The sequence below is a fragment of the Ranitomeya imitator genome, chromosome 1 (genome assembly GCF_032444005.1).
Source record: "Ranitomeya imitator isolate aRanImi1 chromosome 1, aRanImi1.pri, whole genome shotgun sequence".
NCBI classification, from domain to species: domain Eukaryota; kingdom Metazoa; phylum Chordata; class Amphibia; order Anura; family Dendrobatidae; genus Ranitomeya; species Ranitomeya imitator.
The window spans coordinates 120,778,271-120,799,840 of record NC_091282.1 but is presented as its reverse complement, the minus strand read 5'-3'; the positions used below and the strand labels follow the sequence as shown (position 1 = coordinate 120,799,840).

The 21,570-nt window shown below is 46.9% G+C and overlaps 1 protein-coding gene across 1 annotated transcript in view; it reads right to left on the bottom strand.

Moving 5' to 3' along the window:
• The window catches only part of ANKRD31 (ankyrin repeat domain 31), a 297,365-nt gene that overhangs the window by 253,934 nt on the left and 21,861 nt on the right, over positions 1-21,570 (bottom strand). The window lies entirely within an intron of this gene.

Sequence of the window (21,570 nt, the reverse complement as noted above, 5' to 3'; positions counted from 1 at the left end):
TACGATGCTTTAGCTAGCTGTCCTAACAGCTCGTCTATCCTCGGCATAGGGTAGACCTCACATGTAGTCAGTACATTTAATTTCCTGTAGTCTACACAGAACCGGGTAGTATGGTCCTTTTTCGGGACAAGAACCACAGGCGAAGCCCAGGCACTCTGGGATTTTTGTATTTCCTTGAGATTCAGCATCTCCTCTACCTGTTCCCTCATGTGTGCCTTCACCTCTGCTGACACCCGGTATGCAGACTGCCGTACTGGGGGATTAGTACCAGTGTCCACATGGTGAGCTGCTAAGTGCGTCCTCCCAGGCTCCCTGTGAAGACTTCGGTGAACTCGCTGAGCGCCCCCATCAGCTCAGACCTCTGACTGTGGGATAGCTCAGGATTTAACTCTGCTGACTCCAGGGACTCCATGTACTTCGTCCCTGGCCCCCACATCTAGTAACAGATCAGCCTCCCCCTCTTCAGGCAGGCTACAGACAGGTAAGACACAGGTCTCCCTGTCATGATGAGCCTTCAGCATATTCACATGAAATACTTTCTGACGCTTTGCATGGTCATCTAATGTTACCACATAATTAACATCATTTAGCCCCTTATGTACAGGGTATGGTCCCTCCCATGTGGCCTGCAATTTATTCTGTAACATAGGGACCAACAACCAAACCTTCTGCCCCTCCTCGTAGGCTTTCAGTCTGGCATTACGGTCGTACCAGACCTTCTGGTTGATTTGGGCCTGGGTCACATTCTCATGGGCCAGGTTGCTCAGTTTTTGCATTCTTTCTGTGAGCCGCAGTACATATTCAACCACTGAGACTCCTGTGGTTTTGGGGTTGTCCTCCAAACAGTCCTTAATCAAATCAAGTGGCCCCCTGACCCTCCTCCCATAAACCAGTTCAAAGGGGGAGACTCCTGTAGTCGCCTGGGGTACCTCTCTGTAGGCAAACAACAGATGGGGGAGGTACCGCTCCCAGTCTCTACCAGCATTTTCAACATTTGTTTTAATGTTCCGTTAAAACGCACGCAGAGTCCGTTGGTTTGGGGATGATAGGTGCTGGCCACAACATGCTGCACTTGTATTTTCTCGCAGAGGCCTTCCATCAGATCGGACATAAACTGGGTTTCCTGATCGGTCAACATTTCCCTGTGGAAACCCACACGAGAGAACAGTCAGTAAAGCATCCGCCATTTTGCTCGGATGGAGGACAGTGCAACAGCTACCAGGTATCGTGTAGCATAGTCCACCACTGTGAGGATGTACTTTTTGCCAGAGCTGCTAGGGATTGCAAGTGGCCCTATGATATCCACAGCCACTCGCTGGAAAGGCTCATCGATCACAGGCAGTGGTATCAATGGAGCTTTCTGTATATTCCCAGACTTTCCAACTCTCTGACAAACTACACATGATCGACAGTATTTAGCAATATCTGTCCCCATCTTGGGCCAATAGAAGTTATATGTCAAGCGAGCTTTAGTCTTTTGTATTCCAAGGTGTCCTGCCAGAGGAATTTAATGGGCAATTCTCAATAATTGTTCCCTGAATGGATAAGGGACGATCAGCCGCCGTTCATAGTCCCAAGATTCTGTAGTATCCATGGGGAGTGTCTCTTTATACACTCTGTCCTGGTCCCAGTATACTCTCTCTTTGCCAGAAGCAGCATGGGGTCGGTCTGCAAGATATCTGAGCTCCTCCAGACTGACATCTGTCCGCAGGGCCTCCTGGAAGCTCTATCAGTCTGCAGCCCTTAGCCTAGTGTGAATGCCAGGCCCTGGTCTGAAGGTGAGTCTTTAGTGTCTTATCAGGGACCTTGTTGGGTCTGCCATGTGAGGAAGCTCCGGGGCCACAGTATGGGCCTCCTGTTCTGGCAGTTCTGTCTGAGACTCATCCTCTAATCTCTGGGCCTGAGTCTGAGCCGCAGCCTGGCTCCGGGTCACAGCTGCCACATATGTACAGTCCTGTGCATTCTGACATTTTCCCTTGCGCACGGGATCTCAGGTGGGTCACTTGCTTCCACCTTCTCTGTAGCATTTACTTGCAAGAGAGGAACATAGTGGGACACCATCCTCCCCAGGTCCGTGCCTAGCAACACATTGGTGGGAATAGCCTCTGATACTCCCACTTCTTTCAATCCTTTCCCTGCTCCCCAGTCCAGGTACACACGGGCCATGGGCACGGCAGGGCTGACCCCTCCAATCCCGGTTATAGACATAGTCTTTCCTGGTATGATATTGGCAGGGGTTATCATGGCTGGACGCACCAGGGTCACCTCTGCCCCAGTGTCCCTGAGACCAATGGTGACTTTATTGCTAACAGTGACAGACTGACAGTTCTCATTAGCCCTCGCATTAGAGCCGGCCACGAAGACGACAGACGGTGGGGATACAGACGGCTTTGTGGTTGTAGCTGGGCGTTTCACCCTATCAGGGCAGACAGCGCTAACATGTACCACTTTGTTGCAGGAGAAGCACCGGTGTGCATAACCGGTGTGTTGGTTTAGCTGGATTTGTGCATTCAATTATGGTATACCCACAGTAACTGTATACCCCACCTATTCTGTCCCTATCGCTGCAGCAACTCTCCCTACACTGGTGATTCTGGAGCTGACTGTGCTGAGCAGGGCGGCGCCAGGTCTGATACAGACCTGATGACACTGTGCGGGACAGCCAATCACTGTAATGCCACAACCAACATGGCTGCAGTATTACAGTGCGTGGCACTTCGCTCTTGTGAACGCGTACATCTCTGCCCTGTTGAATGCAGAGTAAAGTACTGTAGTGTGCAGGCGCTGGGCCTCTCTGACCTTTCCTGGCACCTGTGCACTGCAGTACTTTACTCTGCCCTCAACATGGCAGAGAAGTACGCCTGCACAAGAGCACCGATGCTAGGGAGCGATGAAGCAACAGGAGGGCGGCGTCACAAGAAGATGGGATGCTCAAGACCCGAACCTGCGACACCCATCGGACCGACCGCACAGGACCGCCCCACACCCGGGTGAGTATAATATAACTTATTTTTCTTCACTTGCAAGTCGGACCAGGGACTTATCTACAGCATTATAGAATGCTGTAGGTAAGCCCTGAAAGGCAGTGGCAAAATCTACTGACAGGTTCCCTTTAAAGAGTAATAGTTTAAATTTTTATTTCATACATCAATTGTACACAAGAAAAGAAGCAACTTTGCAATATATCTTATAAAAGAAATTTGCTTTGTCTCCTCCTGGACTGATCATTCACTCTCAGTCACGACAGTTACACTTTTTCACAGAACTTATGATCACCATCTGTCATCACCGATCTCAGTAATGGGAAAGTCTGTATTCACCAAACACAGATTTTACCTCTGCATTGAGAATTTTGAGAGTGAAAGTTCAGTCAAGGTGAAGATTCATATTGTGACGTCGCTGCTGTAGCCTTTGAACAAACGGAGCTGGGGAAGCAAAGGAGAGCCATTGAAGCAGGGGTTTTATAACTTTGGCAAACATGGGAGTAAAAAAAAAAATCTATATATATTATTGGAAAACTTTTGTCTGCAGTGTCCAAATATCAAACATTAGGCCGGTTTCACACATCCATTTATTTCCAGTGCTGGAAAAAAATGTACCGAAGACATCTGTGTCCGTGCGTGTAATATGTGCGGCACAAGTGTGGCAACAGTGTGCCGCATCAGTACCACACGGATAGCCGCCGGGGAAGAAGCGCTACAATAAGCGCTGTTCCCTGGCGGCGGGTGCTGAAAATGGCTCTCATCATTCTCCCTTGCTCTGCCGGCGATTGGCGCGGGCAGAAGAGAATGATGAGAGTTATATTAAAGTCAGAACCATGACAGCAGGTGGGGGCTTTTGGGACTCTTACTGCCATCATCCGACACCTGCTGCCGCTAATAACAGTGACAGCAGGAGCGGGTGATCGGGGTAGGTTTCCCCCTATTTTCTTGAACCAGCCAGGCAAAATTCATAGCTGGGTGCTGCAACCCTCAGCTGTCAGCTTCAGAAAGGTTGGTCAAGAATAGAGGGGTCCCCACGCTGTTTTTTATAAAAGCGGCATGGGGTCCCCCCCCCAATTTTGACAACCAGCCTTGACAAAGCTCACAGCTGGGGGGTGGTATTCTCAGGCTGGTAAGGGGCCATTGATATAGGCCCCCCCAGCCTAAAAACAGCAGCCCGCAGCTACCCAAAAGAAGCGCCTGTCATGATCTGTACTTTTGCCCTGTCCTGTGTTTGAGTGGTATGCCATTTGATGTATGTAACTGTTCTCTGGTTTCTATTAGCTGTAATTTATGTATTTTCTTGTGCTGGGAGTTCACCTGTAACAATATGTCTCCTTCCCCCAATACTAGCAGCCCTAAGCTCTAATGTAATTAAGCTTTGTCAACATCACTAGTGGAGGAATAGCCATTCTTCCTCACAGCAGGTGGCTAGTCAAATGTACATACTACATAGATTAAGCAGAGCCCACCAGTCTAGAATCTTCTGGTGGACCCAACCATTGAATAGAAGGTGTGACCCCTACCCCCCTTCATGGGCGGATCCCAGGAGCTCAGACAATCCATTCTTATTTTGAGATCAGATGTGAGTTGATCCTTAAAAGAGGAGTGGGGATTCTTAGCTGAGGCAAGACCCCATGTCCATCTGTGACTGCGGAAGCGAACGGGGCGAGACTTGAGCTGAGGACATATCTCGTCGTTTGTGGGATTGTCTTGGGATCCCTTGGACTCGTGTGGACTATTGCTTTGTTAGCTGGCACAAAGATTATCGGGAGGTGCCCCCGAATCTGTTCCGTTGGACTAGTTGTGGACTCTGTAGATCTACCTGCATGTGTTGTTCCAGCGTTCTTAATAATAAATCTGTTGAATCATCCCTCGGCCTGTTATCCCTTCTTGCTCTGCCGTACACCCCGTCACAAACTGGTTGACAGCAGAGGGATCAGAGCAGAAGGAATGGAGGACAATGGCCCAACATCGGGAACCAACACCGCAGAGTACAAGAACTGGACTTTCGGGAGCCTACAATCAAAGGCCCGTGAAGTAGGAGTCCGTTTTAAAGGACTCTCCAAGGAGCAGCTAATTGAGGCTTTGGAAGGAGTTCGCCTGCAAGATGACGCTGAGGAAGGATCCTCACAGCAAATGGAGGAAAGAAGGCAGCCGGAGGTAAATACCCAAAAAAGTCAGTGGGTTGTGTGGTACGAGGAGGAGTTGGCATTGCTGGGAGAAGAGGCCACCATAGAAGATAAGAGGGAGGCCATTCACAGAGCTCAGGAGAGGGAGAGGGAGGCCATTCACAAAGCCGAGGAGAGTGAGGCCATTCACAGAGCCGAGGAGAGGGAGGTCATTCACAGAGCCGAGGACAGAGCTCAGGAGATGGCATTGCTGGAGAGGCAGATCGCTTTGGAAGCAGCTAGAAGCTCCAGACAGACTCTAACCCCAGCACCGACCATGAGGGAACTCCCCAGAGTATCCCGCAAAGACTCCAAGCCCTTTAATGAGGCTGCAGGCGACATTGAGGGCTTCTTCCAGGACTTTGAGCATCAGTGTCGATTAATGGAAGTCCCGGAAAGGGACCGAGTCCGACATCTGGTGGGGCTCTTAGAGGGTGGAGCTGCCGCAGCCTATAGAGCTATGGACCCTCAGGGGAACTGTGAGTATGCGGAGATTAAACGGACTATTCTAGAACATTACGCTGTTACCCCAGACACTTACAGGACTCAGTTCCGTACTTTAGCCTGTGATGAGGAAGTGTCTTTCAAGATGTATGCCCACAGACTCAAACAAATATGTCATCGCTGGCTGGAGGCAGAGGGGGCCTTAACCTGGGAGACCTTCCTCCAGGTTATCCTAAAAGAGCAGTTTTACTTCAAGTGCCCTGCTGAGATCCGGGAATGGGTGCGTGAAAGGAGACCAGCCACTGTGGAGGAAGCTGCAGCTCTAGCTGATGAGGCTCTCACCATCAAACCTCAGTGGAGGATTCTGTTGGAGGATGGAGAGAGGCCTATCAGCTCCACAACACCGGTGGCCCCCTGTTCTTCTGTCCCCATTGTTCCCCGTTCCTCTAAGCCACCACCTCATGCTGATACCCGTGTAAATGTGCCTCCAGTTGCTTCTACTGCGTTTTCTGGAATACGACGAGGAGAGGAAGTAGCAGAGCGCAGGTGTTATGGTTATGGGCATCCGGGGCATCTGCAGGCCTTATGCCCAGCCAGCCCATGGAGGAGTCGTCCTCAAAACCCTACAGCACCTTCAGGTGGGGGCCGGCCTCCAGGTTCCCTTACCCCTCGCCCAAGAGGACGCCTTGGATGGAGTGAGACCCAGCACAGATGCTATCGATGTGGACAGCTGGGGCATCTGCAAGCCTCCTGCCCAGCTGTTCAAATGAGGATTGATCCTGTACCCAGTCGTATTATTAATTATGTACAGCCAAGTGCCATGGAGGATGACGTGTCACCACTACGGGAGGACTGGCCTTGTGCCTCACCCACCCATGTTGCACCACTAGGAGTTTATGTTGTGCGACCTGCAGCTATGACGACTTCTGCTCATCGAGGAAAGCACTTGCAGGAGGTCGTGCTGGATGGACAGAGACTTATTGGATTTTGTGACTCAGGGGCTTTCCTCACACTGGCTGATCCCCGAGTGGTTTGGCCTGAGGCAATCCATCGAGGACCTGGGATTGTCATTGAACTGGCTGGTGGACAATGGAGGACTATTCCCACAGCCACTGTGGATCTGAAGTTTGGTTTTGGGGTCAGGCGATGTGTGGTTGGGGTGATGGGTGGTCTGCCTGCAGATGTTCTCCTGGGCAATGATGTGGGAGAGCTACAATGCCAATTCGTGGCTGCATGAAGCCACATGTAAGTTACGCTCTGCCTGTGTGTACTTAACCAGCGACCTGTAGAGGTCCCTTGTACGTACACAAATTGGGAGGGGAAGGGATTGTCATGATCTGTACTTTTGCCCTGTCCTGTGTTTGAGTGGTATGCCATTTGATGTATGTAACTGTTCTCTGGTTTCTATTAGCTGTAATTTATGTATTTTCTTGTGCTGGGAGTTCACCTGTAATAATATGTCTCCTTCCCCCAATACTTGCAGCCCTAAGCTCTAATGTAATTAAGCTTTGTCAACATCACTAGTGGAGGAATAGCCATTCTTCCTCACAGCAGGTGGCTAGTCAAATGTACATACTACATAGATTAAGCAGAGCCCACCAGTCTAGAATCTTCTGGTGGACCCAACCATTGAATAGAAGGTGTGACCCCTACCCCCCTTCATGGGCGGATCCCAGGAGCTCAGACAATCCATTCTTATTTTGAGATCAGATGTGAGTTGATCCTTAAAGGAGAAGGAGTGGGGATTCTTAGCTGAGGCAAGACCCCATGTCCATCTGTGACTGCGGAAGCGAACGGGGCGAGACTTGAGCTGAGGACATATCTCGTCGTTTGTGGGATTGTTTTGGGATCCCTTGGACTCGTGTGGACTATTGCTTTGTTAGCTGGCACAAAGATTATCGGGAGGTGCCCCCGAATCTGTTCCGTTGGACTAATTGTGGACTCTGTAGATCTACCTGCATGTGTTGTTCCAGCGTTCTTAATAATAAATCTGTTGAATCATCCCTCGGCCTGTTCTCCCTTCTTGCTCTGCCGTACACCCCGTCACAGTGCCTCTATTAGACTATAAGACAAACTTTTCAACTAGAAAATGTGGAGGAAAATGGGGGGGTGCGTCTTATTGTCCGGATGTATGTGCTCTGGCTGTGGATGGGGAGGTGGGAAAGCGGCAGCGGCGAAGCAGCGGGTCACAGAAGGCAGAAGCCAGCGGCTGCGGCTAACTCCATTGCCCACTGCTAAAGAGAAACGAATATTCACTGCATTCCATGGCCATGGGGGCGACAAAGGCAATGAATATTCATGTCTCTTTAACCCCTTAGCGACTGCCGATACGCCTTTTAACGGCGGCCGCTAAGGGTACTTAAACCACAGCGCCGTTAATTAACGGCGCTGTGGAAAAAGTAAATAGCGCCCCCCAGAGTCGGATTTTCTCCGGGGTCTCGGCTGCCGGGGGTAGCCGAGACCCCAGAGAACATGATTCGGGGGTTTTTTTTTACCCACCCCGCATTTGCGATCGCCGGTAATTAACCGTTTACCGGCGATCGCAAAAAAAAAAAAAAAAAAAACCGCGATCTCTTTTTAATTTCTCTGTCCTCCGATGTGATCGCACATCGGAGGACAGAGAAAAGGGGTCCCAGGTAGCCCCCCAATACTCACCTATCTCCCCCGGTGCTCCTCGTGGCTCCCGGTGGGCGCCGCCATCTTCAAAATGGTGGGCGCATGCGCAGTGCGCCCGCCGGCCCCGCGAGAATCTTTGGGGTCTCGGCTGCCGGGGGTAGCCGAGACCCCAAAGAGCATGATCGGGGTCGGTTTTCCCGACCCCTGTTTTGCGATCGCCGGTAATTAACTGTTTACCGGCGACCGCAAAAAAAAAAAAAGTAAAGTGTAATTCTCTGTCCTCTGATGTGATCGCACATCAGAGGACAGAGAAATAGGGGGATTCGGGGACCCTATCATACTCGCCTGTGTCCCTGGATCCTCCTGCTGCTCCTCCTGGCCGCCGGCAAAAGAAAATGGCGGGCGCATGCGCAGTGCGCCCGCCATCTGTCTCCATCTGCTGGCCGGCAGGAGAACAGCAGTTGGGGCTAAAATTAGGGCTAGGGTTAGGGCTAGGGATGGGGCTAAATTTAGGGTTAGGGTTGGGGCTAAATTTAGGGTTAGGGTTGGGGCTAAATTTAGGGTTAGGCTTCTTTCACACTTACGTCGGTACGGGGCCGTCGCAATGCGTCGGCCCGACATACCGACGCACGTTGTGAAAATTGTGCACAACGTGGGCAGCGGCTGTAGTTTTTCAACGCATCCGCTGCCCAATCTATGTCCTGGGGAGGAGGGGGCGGAGTTACGGCCACGCATGAGCGGTCAGAAATGGCGGATGCGACGTATAAAAAAAGTTTCATTGAACTTTTTTTATGCCAACGGTCCGCCACAACTGATCCAGTGCACGACGGACGCGACGTGTGGCCATCCGTCACGATCCGTCGGCAATACAAGTCTATGGGCAAAAAACGCATCCTGCGGGCACATTTGCAGGATCCGTTTCTTGTCCAAAACGACGGATTGCGACGGATGCCAAACGACGCAAGTGTGAAAGTAGCCTTAGGGCTAGGTTAGGGTTGGGGCTAAAGTTAGGGTTAGAGTTGGGATTAGGGTTAGGGTTTGGATTAGGGTTAGGGTTGGCATTAGGGTTACGCTTGGGATTAGGGCTAGGTTTGGGATTAGGGTTAAGGTTAGGGTTAGGGTTGTGATTAGGGGTGTATTGGGATTAGGGTTAGGTTTGAGGTTAGGGTTGAGATTAGGATTAGGGGTGTGTTGGATTTAGGGTTTTGATTAGGGTTATGGTTAGGGTTGACATTAGGGTTGTTTTGGGGTAAGGTTTGTGATTATGGTTAGGGTTAGTGATTAGGATTATGGATCAGGTTGGGATTAGGATTAGAGGTGTGTTGGGGTTAGGGTTGGAGCTAGAATTGGGGGGTTTCCACTGTTTAGGTACATCAGGGGGTCTCCAAACACGACAGCCAATATTGCGCTCAAAAAGTCAAATGGTGCTCCCTCCCTTCTGAGCTCTGCCGTGCGCCCAAACAGTGGGTTACCCCCACACATGGGGCATCAGCGTACTCGGGATAAATTGGACAACAACTTTAGTGGTCCAATTTCTCCTGTTACCCTTGTGAAAATAAAAACTTGGGGGCTACAATATCTTTTTTGTGGAAAAAAAAATATTTTTTATTTTCACGACTCTGCATTATAAACTTCTGTGAAGCACTTGGGCATTCAAAGTTCTCACCACACATCTAGATAAGTTCCATGGGGGGTCTAGTTTCCAAAATGGGGTCACTTGTGGAGGGTTTCTACTGGTTAGGTACATCAGGGGCTCTGCAAACGCAACATAATGCCCGCAGACCATTCTATCAAAGTCTGCATTCCAAAACGGCGCTCCTTCCTTCCGAGCTCTGCCGTGCGCCCAAACAGTGGTTTACCCCCACATATGGGGCCAGCATACTTAGGACAAATTGGACAACAACTTGTGGGGTCCAATTTCTCTTGTTACCCTTGTGAAAATAAAAACTTGGGGACTACAATATCTTTTTTGTGGAAAAAAATATATTTTTTATTTTCACGACTCTGCATTCTAAACTTCTGTGAAGCACTTGGGCATTCAAAGTTCTCACCACACATCTAGATAAGTTCCATGGGGGGTCTAGCTTCCAAAATGGGGTCACTTGTGGGGGATTTCTACTGTTTAGGCACATCAGGGGCTCTCCAAACGCGACATGGCGTCCGATCTCAATTCCAGCCAATTCTACATTGAAAAAGTAAAACGGCACTCTTTCTCTTCCAAGCTCTGCGGTGCGCCCAAACAGTGGTTTACCCCCACATATTGGGTATCAACGTACTCAGGAGAAATTGCACAACAACTTTAGTGGTCTAATTTCTCCTGTTACCCTTGTGAAAATAAAAATTTGTGGGCAAAAAGATCATTTTTGTAGAAAAAATGCGATTTTTTCTTTCACGGCTCTACGTTATAGTTAAGTAAATAAGGCAGCACACTGCAGCGCTAGAACATACAAACTTGAAAAACGAAATTTGAACTGCATTACTGCACTAGAAATATGAAAAATGAGAGCTTTTAGCGCATAAAATGGCCAATTTTATGTGTACCTGGTAGCCCCGTTACGGCATCTCTCTTATACCAGGTCCTAAACTTGCCTTACCTCGCTGAGAATAAACGTCTCCATCTGAATGGGTACATGTGAAAACCTCTTACTAGACTAAAATTCTCTCTCTGTGGAGGGGTATTGGACCTGCTGTAATTAAAACACCTGAAGCTAGGAGGCGGAGTGCACGATCAGAAGGCTAAAGAATACATTTCAAAAACCTGACCGGCACATCCAAACATAGACTCAGTGTGAACAGGTGCTGAACCTAGAGTCGCCAACTCGTATATAGTCCATATGATGGATAAATCAATGCTGGAACCGGTGCTGAATGAATATTTAACAAATACACACATACATATCCATGAACCTAAGCGCACCGTGGGTTGGTCAGGTTGTTAACACAATCAAATACCATAAATTGCATAGGTGTAATAGACAAACCCCAACATATATGCCAAACCCTATCCTTATAAGGTTCTCTCTAGGTTTTATCCATCATATGGGCGTCTTTATGTGCATAGTATTGCTAGAATATAAGATATGTCTAGATCCATATAATGACAACTTTAGCACATTTTACATTCTGTTCTAAGCGAGCTGTGCCATGCTGCTAGAAGTGTTTGAGACATATTTATAGCCTATACATATCTGTGTATTATTTGTATCCATTACCACATAAGCTGTATAATTGTATTTTGCACAGTGTGCTTATTATCTGTATATTCCATTATACTTACCTTATTCACCATGTCCAGGGGTGGTGGTTCCTTTATTGGTACCCAGGACTCATTTGAGTTGAGGTTTTAAATGTTTTTAATTGTCGGGGTTTGTGTGGTTCTTTTTTGGTTGACTAATAAATTATATTTGTATTATACGAGTGGTGGTCCCCATTTTATAGCTTGATGCTGCTTCTCTTCTTTTTGTTTAACTGTACTTAGTTTGTCAAGCTTGGGTTGACCCCTCTTTCCTTATTCTCTACTGTGATTCTTAGATGGACGGTGCCCTCCACCCCCTGTGTGTAAGCTCATGACGTCACTGCCATGCACTGCTTGCTTACAAGCATAAATCAGATACTGGCATCGTGTTTTTCTGATGGGGGCCATGCATACCATGATGGGAATGGGGCCATTCATATCAGGATAAGGACATGCATACTATGACGGAGATGGGGGCCCTGCATACCAAGATAGGAATGAGGGGGGCCATACATACCAGGATAGGGATGAATGGGGCCATGCATACCAGGATAGGGATGAAGGAGCCATGCATACCAGGATAGGGATGAAGGAGCCATGCATACCAGAATAGGGATGAGGGAGCCATGCATACCAGAATAGGGATGAGGGAGCCATGCCTACCAGGATAGGGATGAGGAGGCTATGCATACCAAGACAGGGATGAGGGAGCCATGCATACCAGGATAGGGATGAGGGAGCCATGCATACCAGGATAGGGATGATGGAGCCATGCATTTCAGGCTAGGGATGAAAGAGCCATGCATACCAGAGTAGGGGTGAAGGAGCCATGCATACCAGGATAGGAAAGAGGGGACCATGCATACCACGATAGGGATGAGGGGGCCTTGCATCCACGATAGGGATGAGGGGGCCATGCATAGCAGGATAGGGATGAGGGGGCCATGCATAGCAGGATAGGGATGAGGGGGGCATGCATACCACGATAGGGATGAGAGGGCCATGAATACCAGGATAGGGGATATTAGTACAGAATTGACCACATTTTTTTTTTCTTTTTGTTTTCTAATTTCCTCCTCTAAAACTTAGGTGCGTCTTATAGTTCAGTGCATCTTATAGTCTGAAAAATATGGTATAATGTTTGATAATCCTATGGACTGCTTCCATGTCTTTTCTGTAAAGAAACACAAATGTCAATCATTCTCCTGGATTTTTCAGCCTGCACATACATGGAGGTGCAGAAGTAGGTATTCAGTTTAACCCCTTCACCACCTTGGATTTTTCTGCTTTTGAGTTTCTGTTTTTTGATCCCCTTCTTCCTAGAGCCTAATCCCAGGGTATCCACAATTGATTAGGGTTTCTCACCCACCGGGCTGTTCTAAGTGTCTGTAGGTCTTGGAATGTTTTAGCCCTTTTATATTTCTTTGTATCTAATAAAATTTAATATTTATACATTTTGATATACTTTTTTCCTAGCTCAAGTAATTTGTCAACATTTTTATATTCATTAGTACATTATGGGACGCACTACCACCATCGGGATCTATAAGCATTTGAGTCATATTTATTTAGCCCCTTTCTACCATCGGACGGAATAGTGCGTCTGATGGCAACAACCCCCGCTTTGATGTGGGCTCCAGCGGTGAGCCCGCATCAAAGCCGGTACATGTCAGCTGCTTTGAACAGCTGACATGAGCCCGCAATAGGCGCGGGCGGAATTGCAATCCACCCGCGCCTATTAACTAGTTAAATGCACCTGTCAAACTCTGACAGCTGCATTTAACGCGTGCTTCCAGCCATCGGGCCGGAAATACGCGAACGGCTAACCCCAGTCACACGATCGTGAGTCATCGATGCATCGACATAACAACCAGAGGTCTCTTTGAAACCTCTATGGTTGTTGATGCCAGATTGCTATGAGCGCCACCTCATGGTCGGCGCTCATAGCAATGCAGTAATTCTGCTACATAGTGGCGATCTGAGCATCCCTCCTATGTAGCAAAGCCAATCAAGTTGTGACAGCTTCTAGCCTCCCATGGAAGTAAAAAAAAAGGTTTTTAAAAAATATGAAAAAAATATATGTGTGTGTGTGTGTGTGTGTGTGCGCGTGTGTATATAAAAGTTCAAATCACCCCCTTTTGCGCCATTCAAAATAAAATACAAAAAAAATCAAACCTACACATATTTGGTATCGTTGCATTCAGAATCGTCCGATCTATCAATAAAAAAAAGGATTAACCTGATCACTACATGACGTACTTAGAAAAAAAGTCAACAACCCAGAATTACGGTTTCTTGGTCACCGCAACATTGCATTAAAATGCAATAACAGGAGGGGGCGTGGCCAGGACACTGAGGAGAGAGGTCGCATGCTGCTGTGCTCCTGCCGCTAAAATAGCACAAATACAGACTTTTTCCCCACTGAACGGAGTTTTGGAGACCTGAGTGGTGAGAGGAACACCCTCGGGAGAAGTGGTGACCGCGTCTGACCCGGAATACAGAGCGCCTGCAGAGTTGTGGCAGCAGCGGGCTCAGCGTACTGGGAGCCGGCAAACATCAGATCTGCACGACTAATAACTCACCTGCAGTTCAGCTTCTCGGTGAGTTGAAGACAGCGGAGGGGCTGAGGGGAGCGTCTGAAGACTGAACGCTGGGTCCGGATCCCCTGGGGCTGTGAAGGTCTGTGGCGGGAACAGAGCACTGAGAGCAGAGGGACGGCGGCCATCTTGGATGCCCTCGACACGTGGAGGAGGTGGGGAAGCTAGCAGTGTGCTGGAGCCCTGGATTTGATTTCCTGCAGCAGCCGGAGAATCAGGTGTGCCTGGCAGGAGCGGGGGTCAGCTTCTCTGAACTGCAGAGGGTAAACATCTCCTCCTTCCCCCGGCTATTGTTTGCTTATGCGATGCGATCTGATACTTCTGGCCGGGTATACAGATTTAATGAGCTCGCAGATTACGGCTCTCTGCTGCCACCCTGTGTCCTGTTTATGTATTGTGCTAAATGCACATAAGAAAATACTGTTGAGGGTACAGTGCCCGGAGTGGTGGGACACAGCGGGCTCCCCCCTCTGGCTCTCTCTGAAAACACCTATCACGCCAGGCACCCCAAGAAGGGGATAATGAATATAAAATTTGGCACCCCAGAGGCGCATGTGCGAAGCTCGATGACGGCGGTTTGGCGGCACTGAGCTCCGCTCCCCCTTGAGCCCATAACCACCCCTATTAGCACGCCGACAGCCATAAAAGGGCACCGGAGGTCTTCTCACCTGTCCTGGGCACCGGCGCACCACCATGCCGAAGAAAGGAGCCCCCACTCAGCCGGTTAGCCGCTCGATAGCAGATCTTCTGACCGATCCTAGCAGCTCCAAAATGGCCACCGCGGCCCCGGCTTCGGATGCTACTAATCCCCTCACCATGCAGCAGGACGCTGCGGGAGACGGCGAGGAGAGGCTGGCACAGGAGGACGCTGTAGTGCCCACAGCAGCACTTATTAAAACCCTCCAGGAGACATTTAGGCAGGAACTAGCCATAGCCATGAAATCAGTCACAGCACAAATGCAGGAGATACTGCAGCGCACCTCCTCATTAGAGGATAAAATGGACACGGTGGCAGACGCGCTTGAGGAAGACCAGGAGCAAATAAAACAGCAAATGGAGCGCATACATGAGCTGGAAATTAAATGTGAGGACTATGAAAATCGATCACGGAGAAGTAACCTCCGTATTAGGGGTCTCCCTGAATCAGTAGTGACACTCAAAGAGACTGCATCTGCCCTATTCACTGCCCTTCTTCCACAGGCAGACCAGGCCACGCTACACATCACTAGGATTCACAGAGCGCTGGGCAAACCGAGGTCTGATAATGTCCCAAGGGATGTAATCCTGAAGCTACACTACGAAGAGACCAGAGACCTCATTTTAACAGCAGCACGGGACCTCCCAAATCTTCCAGGTGTTCCATGCTCAGTCCGCCTATATGCTGACATTGCTCCCGCCACCCTGAACAGGCGCAGGGAGTTTAGACCACTCACTGCAGCATTGCAAGCTGCTAAAATAAAGTATAGATGGGGCTTCCCATTCGCTCTGTCTTTCTCCCATGACAACAAGCACTTCACATGTCGGTCTCTTGCGGAGGGAAAACGCATGATCGAACAGATGGGCATCAGGATACCAGATGATCTACAACCACTGCCTCAGAGGAAACCCAGACCAACTAGGGAGTGGAAAGAGGTCGCAAGAGTGACAAGAAGCCAGCGTGCGAACATCACTTGAAAGATCATTAACAGTGTGGCAGTCTAATTTAACTTCATCTAACTTTGCTTCTCTTTACGTTCAACACCTATGAGAGTGGATTATCACCCATGAAAGGGTGGTCTTGGTTGCCTGGATGGAGTTGGAGGATTTCACTTTCTCCCAAGGAATTCATTCACATCCCCTCCTCCCCTCCCACTTCCCCCCCCCCTCCCTCCCCTCTTTTCCCCTTCCCCTCACCTCTCCCTATCCTCACCCTCCCCTCCCCCTTTTTTTTTTTACTTTATTATTTTACACTTTTATTTATTTATTTTATTATTATTATTATTTTTTTTTTTTTTTTTATATTTATTATTTTCACCTGTCCACAATACAATCTGATATGGGAAGTCGGCGTAAATCTTTTCACGAGGCCCAATAATTTTTCGAAGTTATATTAATGCCTTAATGTGGGAACTCATGACCTGCAGCAATATGAAGGGGTTGGGCTTGTTGGGGGGGGGTTTACATGTTGCCCAATTTTGGTGAAGTCTGGTTTTTCCCACATAATATTGGTCACCAGTTCGCCAAGTTGTGTGGGCTTCCAGCCCACTTGTATATATCTGTATGTTTTGTGTTGTCCTGTCTCATCTTCTTTCCCTCCCCCTCTCTTGTATTTACGTTGTATAGGATCGTAGATCTCTGCTCAGGATGCTTTACCTCTTTACATGGACTCCACGTGGATCGATATCGGAAGATGTGTGGGGTCGGGGGAAAATTTAGGGGTAAGCTATCATATGCAACACTAACCCAATCCATTTATGTGTAGGGTCCTATCCCACAATGTGAGGGGGTTTAATTTCCCCATCAAGCGTAAAAAAGCCTTCCTGGACTATAAAAAACAAAATCCTGATATTCTTTGTCTTCAGGAAACGCATTTCTCCACCTCATCATGTCCAAGGTACTTTGACCAAAACTATTCCCGTGTATTTACATCATCAGGCCCAAACAAGACAAAAGAAGTAGCAATACTCCTGAAAAACAATTTTCCAATACAGATTACGAGTTCTCTTTCAGATGATGAGGGTAGGTTCTTAATTCTATTAGGCACATTACAAGGACAAAAACTCTGTATAATAAATAGCTATTTCCTGGCCTCCACTCAGGTTCTAGTTTTTAAATCCATTTTAAACAAGCTAGATACCTACCCATTCCAGCACCTGATCTGGTGCGGGATTTCAATTTCACAATAAATCCAACATTAGATAGCAACGCCATAAGACGCACTGACATCACTAAAAATGAGAGGAAAAGAGTTCTCCGATTACTGAAGGACCATCACCTAGCAGACTTATGGAGAGAGATGAATGGCAATAATAGAGGTTATACGTACTACTCCCCCGCTCACAAAACATACTCTAGGATAGATCTTCAGCTGACAAAAACCTCCTCACTTCCCACAGTCCTATACTCACGCCATGTACATTCTGCATGGTCTGATCATGATGCCGTTCTCTCGGTATTCAAATTCAATGTGTCCACCTCTAGCTTATACAGATGGAGACTTAACGAATCACTACTTACTGACCCTGAGATCACAAATACAATTAAGGATGAATTAACCGAATACTTTAAATTTAATAGCTCAGGAGACGTATCCCCTGGAATTGTCTGGATGGCACACAAGAAATACATAACGGGCTCGCTGATTAAGTTGGCAGCCCAAAAGAAAAAAGCAAGAACAGAACTTCAGACTAGATTAGAAAACAAATTAGCAAAATTAGAGCAGGCCAATCAGATGTCTACTTCCCTCTACCTCTCTAAACAAATTCAGGAAACTAAAATTCAATTAGATGCCGTCCTCACCAATAGGACTGAGAAGGCATTAACTTGGACACAAGCCAAATTTTATAAATTTGCTAATAAGCCGAGTAAACTGTTAGCCCGCAAGTTACGTTCTAGGGAAATGATCAACACGATTTTCTCGATAAAAGATAGCTCGGGAAGGATTTTGTCCCATCCAGACAAAATATATAGGACATTCCATGAATATTACCAAAACCTATACGCCCAGCCCAGACCCCTATCGCCTCACCCGATACAACAATTTTTACAAAACCTTCACCTGCCTAAAAATCACAGACGCACTAGCTAAACAACTCCACTCCGAAATATCTATTGAGGAGATTCAATCAGTCATTAAAACGCTGAAAAAGGGGAAGGCCCCTGGCCCTGATGGGCTCACGGCCATATATTACCAAAAATTTACAGAAATTCTCTCACCCCATATCAAAAAATTTGGAGATGCTCTCCTTCACGGCTCAAAAATGCCGCCGGAGTTCCTAGTTTCTCATGTTACGGTTATACCCAAGCCAAAAAAAGACCATTTATTGACCAAAAACTTTAGGCCTATTTCATTATTAAACATGGATTTAAAAATATTCACTGCAATTATTACAAGTAGAATAAATCACATACTGCCCTCTCTAATTCACAGAGATCAGGTAGGGTTCACACCGTCTAGGCAGGCCCCGGATAATATAAGACGTAATATTAACCTTATTCACACGGCAAATTCTCGCAAGGAACAACTTTTAATATTAGCCTTGGATATTGAGAAGGCATTCGACTCGCTCTCCTGGAATTACCTCTTCCATGTCCTTTCTAAATTTGGTTTCACTCGGGAGTTCGTAGAATGTATTAAATTACTTTAGGATTACCCCACAGCATATTTAAAACTCCCAACATTAAAGCCTTCACCCATATCTATCCAACGTGGTACCAGACAGGGATGCCCTCTCTCCCCGGCGCTATTTGCTCTAGCCATGGAGCCTTTAGCAGAAGCCATTAGAACAAATCAGAACATCACTGGGTTGTCTAATCTAGGCGAACAATATAAAGTAAGCTTGTTCGCAGATTACCTCCTTTTGGCTATTACCAACCCTCATATAACAATCCCCAATCTCCTTTCTCTGCTCCATACATTTGAAGACATCTCAGGACTTAAAATTAATATAGATAAATCGGAAGCTCTTTTTCTCAATACTAGTAAAGCTGTGCAGGATACTATCACTTCCCAATTTAAATTTACAAAGAGGGACAACTACCTAACCTACTTGGGAATAAATATTACAGCAAATAGGGCGACCCTTTACAAGTGGAACTACACGCCACTTATACAGAATCTCCACACTGACTTGTCCAGATGGGCATCACTGAACCTATCTTGGCTGGGTAGAATCCATACAGTAAAAATGGTGACTCTTCCTCGGTTTTTGTACCTTTTTAGATCCCTCCCAATACCGATCTCAGCTAAAACTTTTGCAGGCCTCCACGCTACGATCTCTAAATTCGTATGGCAGAACAAAAGGGCCAGAATCCCCCAAAAATTAATGTTCTTCCACAGAAGACATGGTGGAGTTTCGCTCCCAAATCTATCTCTTTACTACAAACCAGCACAAATAGCACAACTAACGAATATCTGCGCCCAAAATAACAAACCAAGGTGGGTTCACTGGGAGTCACATCTTATTAAGCCGCTTTCATTACCAGGCCTAATGTGGTCTATGGGAAAAATCCCCAAATAACTTTTTATAACAGCTCCTTATACAGCCCACTCTTTCAGTTTATGGAGAAGAGTTAGATTCAAACACTCGTTTCAATCTGATCCCTCACCTTTGACCTCTATATTAGGTAACCCGATGTTCACTCCTGGTCTCGATCCACATTTATATACATGGTGGATATTGAGGGGGATTACTACAATAAAACACCTATGTAACCCTTTCAATGTCCTGATGGATAGAGCAGAATTCATAAGGAAGTTTGAACCCCCGATTAGAGAAACAATGCACATCAATCAGGTCTTACATTTTGCAGGTGGTCTAACCCGAGGTAAACGTCCCGTTCCCGTCTCCGGGTATGAACAAAAGTGCCTTTCCGATCCAATGGGAAGAGGGACGATATCTTTGCTTTACTCAATTATAAACCCACCCTATGATCAGGAGAAATTGGGATTCATGAGACGGTGGGAGGAGGAGTTGGGTGTCGAGCTGCCGGTGGAGGCTTGGAGGAGGTGCTGCGACACGCTATCTAAGGGCAGTCACCAATCATCATTAGTAGAAACCTCGATCAAGGTCCTTCATAGGACATATCTGGTGCCCACTAAACTCCATAGCATATTCCCGAATGTCTCAGAATTATGCTTTCGGGGATGTAACTTACCTGGGGATATGAAACATATATGGTGGACATGCCCAGTGGTGTCCAACTTATGGCAACAGATAAATCTGCTAGTAGACCAATTGGCTGGGAGAAAAACCAATTTGGATGCCTCTGTTTTTCTGCTTGGGGCGAGACACCCGACTCTTCCGAAAAATCTATTTAAGTTGGTTACTTTTCTTTTTATGGCTACTAAAATACACATTGCTTCGAAATGGAGGTCTCCCACATTATCGCTACGAATGGTCAAGGAGAGGATGACTAACATCATGTTTTATGAACACATTGAGGCTACTAGAAATGATATGTGGGATCAGTTTTTTAAGATATGGAGCCCATGGATGGACTTGCAGCCTAATTTACTCCTGAGTCAGACTCTACGTCTGTCCCCATAGTGATTCGATCTGTGGGGACAAAGTTTGTTACAAATTAAAATGTAAATGCAGACCCCCTTACCCTCCATGTTTATTCCTTGTGTTGTCTTTGTAGTGTCCCCCCTTACATCCATGATAGGTATGTGTTCTTATATTTCTCGTTAATAGACTCCCCTGCGAGGGAGCATACTCACATTTAAACTACGTTTTATAATTGTTGAATGTTGAAATTTCAATAAAACTAAAATGCAATAACAGGCGATCAAAAGTAGTATCTGCACCAAAACTGTGTCTTTAAAAACATCAGCCTGGCACGCAAAAAATAAGCCCTCACCCAACCCCAGATCACAAAAAATGGAGATGCTACAAGTATCGGAAAATTGCGCAATTTTTTTTTTTTTTTTAGCAAAAAAGGCCCAACGCGTGTCGCCACAGCGTGGCTTCGTCAGGACGTGTGGCGACACGCGTTGGGCCTTTTTTGCCCCCCTTGACCGGTGCCATGCCGTTTCAGCGCTACTTTTAGCCTATAGGCAGGTTGTATTTGGCGTTCTCAGCTCTCCCATGCCCCCATCTGTGCGCACCTGCATGCCTCTTCTTTTTTCCATCTAGTCATTGCTTGTAGGTAGATGTGACGCTTATATGACCTGTATTTGCAGGTTTATTCACACTTTAATTTGTAGTTAGTGTGGTTTAGGCATTGTCCTTCACCCCACACTACAATTTCTGCAATGGTTTGCACATAGTATTTACTTAAGGGGCTCATATGACATATGGGATGCATTTATGTATATCTGTCTTATTTATTGTAAGCAAGTGTGTGTATGCTTCCCTATTCTATCTAGTCATTGCCTGCGGGCAGGTCTAATATTGTTGTACCCCCCATCAGCAAGCCTAGTTATATTTTCGTTCTGCAGTCCATAAGGCTTGGGTATTACATCTCTTTCCATTACTGCATGTGATTGCATGTTTTTCTGTATCTATTTGGCTTTTGGGTCACACATGCTTTGCGTTTAATATTTTGGGTTAGTTATTAGACATATTATCATTATATGTATGTATATCTTTTTGTGAGCTTCATATATTCATATTTGTTATGGCCATAACAACTCTATGCCTTTAGGGCAATACACTATCACCCTGCACTTTAGCAGTTGTCTATATTCTGTATGCGCTTATTTTCAAATTTCAAAAATTTGGGCTGAAAATCTCGGCTTATACTCGAGTATATACGGTAAGAAAAGGCCATTCAAAAATTTGGGGGAGATACACAAGGAGTGGACTCCTGCTGGGGTCAATGCT